At 53.1% G+C, this 5,181-nt stretch overlaps 1 non-coding gene and 1 pseudogene across 1 annotated transcript; both read right to left on the bottom strand.

Annotated features, from left to right (window-relative positions):
* The window catches only part of LOC102382707, a 71,047-nt pseudogene that overhangs the window by 13,649 nt on the left and 52,217 nt on the right, over positions 1-5,181 (bottom strand).
* TRNAG-GCC lies at positions 3,314-3,384 on the bottom strand. Its single transcript has one exon. It is a non-coding gene; the product is annotated as a tRNA-Gly (tRNA).

Below are 5,181 nucleotides of genomic sequence, written 5' to 3'. Positions count from 1 at the left end.
GCAGCCCGGCGGGTGCTGCTGTCCCTCTGCGGGGTCACCATCACCCCAAACTGCCCCAGCCCCACACAGAGCTCCAGGACCCGCTCTGCACCTGCCCACTGCCCCCACATCACACCGAGCTTACCACGGTCTGGGGCCCCGGTTCCCAGCCCCTTTTCTGCCCCAACAGCACGTGTCCTGAAGCCCCTTCTCTGCCCTGGCCTGGAGGCAAGATGACGACGACCCCTCGGCTGGCCCTGGCCATGTCCTGACCTGTTTCCAGATGTTTTGCTCAGGGGCACAGACTCAGGTTCCCCTGTGCGGGGCTGCAGTGCCATGATGTGAAGTGACACCTGGCAGGGGTGGGTGGAGAGGACCTGCTCCTGACAACAGCTCTGGGGCAGCACAAGTGCATCCTTCATTGCGCAGCAGGGTTGAATTGTCGCGCATGTCCTGACAACAGGGTCTGCCTGGGGCTTGTTGTCACTGGTGAAGGGATGAGTACTCGGGGGTCATGGTGGGGAGGAAGGGACAGGGCGGCACTTCTCCTTGGCTGAGGAGTCACGACAGCACCACCTCCCTTGGAGCCCGTTCCAGATTCTGGCAACCCTCACCGAGAAGAAGCTCTTCCTGACGTCTAACCTGAATCTGCTTCCCAGCAGTTTGTGGCTGTTATTTCTAGTTACTCCAAGGGGTGCCCTGCTAAACAGACCATCCCCTATCCCGTGCTGCCTCCCCACCCCGCTCCCCCTGATAAATTCATAGGCAGCCACAAGATCACTTCTCAGCATTATCCCTTGTGCAGGCAGAAGAGATCCAGGTCCCTTAGTCTCCCCTCATAGAGCTTGTCCAGTAAGCCCCTCACCATGCAAGTGCCCTCTGGACCCTCTCGAGGTTGTCCACATCCCTCCAGAAGTGTGGTGCCCAGAACTGGATGCAGTACTCCAGCTGCGGCCTGACCAGCATTGCATACGGGGGGAGGGTCACCTCCCAGGACACGTTTGGATGGAAAGAGCTGCATTGCGGCCCCACTCGACTTTGAACTGAAATGTAGGATTTAATGTCCAGCGTGCTTTGAACTTTCCTCTCATTCTCTCCCCTTCTCTTCCTGCTCAATGCATTTCTCCATGGACAGCTCACCTTTTTTTCTGCAGACTGAAATAAATTCAAGATATTCAATATATGGGGTTTCTCTTCCTTGCACTATTCATTTTCCCTGCAGGGCAAGTCATGGGGCGAAGGCTGCACCTTTGTCCATCTTTGTATCTGCAGCATGGTCTCCGAGCTCTGGAAATAATCTAGAGGAGGAAGTCTGAGCCTGGGTGATCAGGCACTCTGGGGTGCGTGAGCTGTTTGTTCAAGCTGCCCCACAAGATTAGCCCTGCTAGGTGTGTAACGAGAAGAAGCTCTTCCTGACGTCTAACCTGAATCTGCTTCCCAGCAGTTTGTGGCTGTTATTTCTAGTTACTCCAAGGGGTGCCCTGCTAAACAGACCATCCCCTATCCCGTGCTGCCTCCCCACCCCGCTCCCCCTGATAAATTCATAGGCAGCCACAAGATCACTTCTCAGCATTATCCCTTCTCTTTTGCAGGCAGAAGAGATCCAGGTCCCTTAATCTCTCCTCGTAGGGCTTGTCCGGTAACCCCGAACCATGCAAGTGCCCTCTGGACCCTCTCGAGGTTGTCCACATCCCTCCAGAAGTGCGGTGCCCAGAACTGGATGCAGTACTCCAGCTGCGGCCTGACCAGCATTGCATACGGGGGAGGGTCACCTCCCAGGACACGTTTGGATGGAAAGAGCTGCATTGCGGCCCCACTCGACTTTGAACTGAAATGTAGGATTTAATGTCCAGCGTGCTTTGAACTTTCCTCTCATTCTCTCCCCTTCTCTTCCTGCTCAATGCATTTCTCCATGGACAGCTCACCTTTTTTTCTGCAGACTGAAATAAATTCAAGATATTCAATATATGGGGTTTCTCTTCCTTGCACTATTCATTTTCCCTGCAGGGCAAGTCATGGCGCGAAGGCTGCACCTTTGTCCATCTTTGTAGCTGCAGCATGCTCTCCGTGCTGTGGAAATAATCTAGAGGAGGAAGTCTGAGCCGGGGTGATCGGGCACTCTGGGGTGTGTGAGCTGTTTCTTTATGCTGCCGCACAATATTAGCCCTTGTAGTTGTGTGTATATTTGCATGTGAATCATAAGATAAATGCAGAAGTTTAAAAAAAGGAATCGGTAGTGTCAAAAATATGGTGACTTATTCTGCCACCTTTGTTGTGGAAATCTGTTTTATTGATTGATTGATTGATTGATTGATTTACTAGCTAAGTGCCCGTCAAGAATGATGGGAGGGCGACGGAGACGAAGCAACACCTCCCGCCACCCTGTGCTGTCACTGCTCCGTGTCTGGCTGCACACAACCACCTTTCTCTCACACACACACACACACACACACACACAGCCCCCACCACATAAAGCTCCAAACACACATCCACCCCCTACACACACAGATGCACACACACACAGCTCCAAACACACAACTGTCCCCCCCCACCCCACACACACACACACACACACACACACTTTCCCCTTACAGGCTCCCCCTCCCGCACTCTTGATCACACGGAGGCAGCCTCCCCACCCCTGCTCCTGCAGATGCCAGTTGTACCGCGTCTCGGGGGGTTGGGGGTGTACTGGGAGCAGTAGCTCAGCTGCGGGAGGGGCTAACATGAATTTTTAGGGGCTCTAGCCCCCAAGGCCCTCCCAGTGCCACCAGCCTGGCCCCAACCACTCCCCCTCAGCAGGTAGACACGGCTCTCCCAGCCTGGCCCCAGCCTTGCCCCCCCTACCCCCAGCCCCATGTGAGGGGGGTACTTCCAGCTCCCAGGGAAGCAAACGTGAAAGCTGTAGTTTTAAACTTGGCACCAAACATGGGTGGGAAATTAAAACTGTGGCTTTCCCTTCCCCGCTGGGGAGGATCCTGGGTCCTGAATTGCAAAGGGCTTCTGGGGTCCTGCCCTGCCCCTGCATTAATCTGCCTATGGTAGTGTGGGGAGCACCACCACAGTGACCCCTGCTCCATCCAGCGGGGCGCAGCAGCTCCCATGCCTCCACCTCCTCCCCCCAAAGCAGAGGTTTAAAGTTGTGCCTGCGCCACACTCTCAGTGGTGCATGCACAGCCAGCCCAGAGCATTATAGACAGACACACACAAACAAGTCTTTTATTATATAAGATTTTTTTTCTGCTTTTGAGATAAGTGAAAGTTGAGTTGAGTACTTTCCTCACAGACTACCAGAGGCCCCTAAGGTAGGCAAAGTAGCCATTCAAACTATATCTGCACTAGCTAGGAATTGAACCCAGGTCCCCTGCATGGCAAGCAGGAATTCTGCCATTGAACCACCAGTGCTGGGGGAGACAAGCTGCTTGTGGAAGCCTTGGAAAAGAAAAGCTAATGGTGACCCTTCCCTCCATCCCAGCTCACTCCAAGGAGAAACAAGCCTAAGGTCGTGGGTGCTCTTCAATCTCAGTCCAAAGCTGATCAATAAGCACTGCCCAGAACTGCAAGAAACAGCCTGCCCTGGAAAAGAGAAGGGAAAATGTAACCACGGGGAAGTGACTGGGCTACTTTTGGTGTGGTTGTGTTTTGTCTTTGTTTCCACAAGGACCACAAATCCCTGTTTGAGCTCCTGCTTTCCATGTGACCCTATCCTTTCCTGGGCTGGGTGCTGAGGGGATCCTGCAGTGACTGAAAACATCTAGGAATGTGGGCGCCCAGGAGACGCAGGATGGACATAGCAGATGTCCGCATGGGTGGTGTCTGTGCCACAGGCGGGGCATTTGGCTGTTCCTTTTCCTTTTTCTGTGCTGATTCTTGCAGGAATCTTTCCCTGACCCAAGGGCAAGAGGAGGGAGATCTATTTATTCTTTAATTTAAATTTTTCCATGTTCCAAGCCCAATCAGCCAAATCAGTTCCAAATCCGTGAGTCAGTCCAGAACCATAAAGAGGCCCTACTACTGGCAAACATCCTCCACCCCCATCTGGGGCTTCACATGTTTCCAAAACCTTTGGCTGCCATCTTACTTGCAGGCCCAAGCCCGGAGGCTTCGGGTTGGTTGTCACCAAGTTTTGCTTACCCATATCCATAAGGCCCCAGAAACAAGCTAGGCAGGAGTCTCCCAGTTCCATAAGGTGGGCATAAGGCCCAGGTTAACTATGCCTTACCTACGCAGGTACTATCCCATGCCAGCAAAGCAGTCTTCCCTGGGCATGACTAGGTGATCATGGTATTTCCCCTAGGTAAGCACAGGCTACGCTTGGCCTGAGCCAACGAGAGGCCAAGAAGAAATTTGTCTCCTCTCAGTGTCTCCCTACAGTCAGTTCCTATTATCCAGCATAAGACTCATCATTTACCCATAAGCAAACCTAGCGTTCTCCCTTGAACCATTGTTATCTCCCTACAAAAAGCCCTCCCAAACTCCAGTCTCTGTTCTGGGCCTTGCATCCAAAATGCTGCCCTAGCCCTGAGACTCCATGTGTCATAGTTTCATAGTTTCATAGTGCTTAGGGTCGGAAGGGACCTAAACAGATCGTCAGTTCCAACCCCCTGCCCCAGGCAGGAACGGGTACCGGGGTCATATCACCCCAGCCAGATATCTGTCCGACCTCCTCTGGAAGACCCCCAGGGTGGGGGAGAGCTCCCCCTCCCTTGGGAGCCCATTCCAGAGCCTGGCAGCCCTAACCGTAAAGTAATGTCTCCTGATGTCCAGCCTGAACCTTCTCTCAATCAATTTGTGGCTGTTATTCCTAGTTATCCCAGGTGGTGTCCGGGAGAAGAGAGCCTCACCTATTTTCCACTGGTTCCCCCTAGTGAGTTTATAGATGGCCACCAGATCCCCTCTCAGTCTTCTCTTGTGGAGGCTGAACAGGTTCAGGCCCTTTAGCTTCTCCTTGTAGGGCCTGACCCTCTGCCCCCTGACCATGCGGGTGGCCCTCCTCTGGACCCTCTCCATGCTGTCCACATCCCTCCTCAAGTGCGGCGCCCAGAACTGGATGCAGTACTCCAACTGCGGCCTGACTGATGAGTACCCTTGACATTTTTATAAGTTTTAATACTTTGGGAGAAGCTGTATGTTTTGAAAAAGTATTTTATCTAACCAAGGGCATAGAGTAGGTTGTTTAGGCTGGGGGAGATCGCTTGTTGC

Source organism: Alligator sinensis, unplaced genomic scaffold, assembly GCF_000455745.1.
Source record: "Alligator sinensis unplaced genomic scaffold, ASM45574v1 scaffold1596_1, whole genome shotgun sequence".
Classification (NCBI taxonomy): domain Eukaryota; kingdom Metazoa; phylum Chordata; order Crocodylia; family Alligatoridae; genus Alligator; species Alligator sinensis.
The sequence above is the reverse complement of the archived record's forward strand: the minus strand, read 5'-3'. Positions and strand labels throughout refer to the sequence as shown.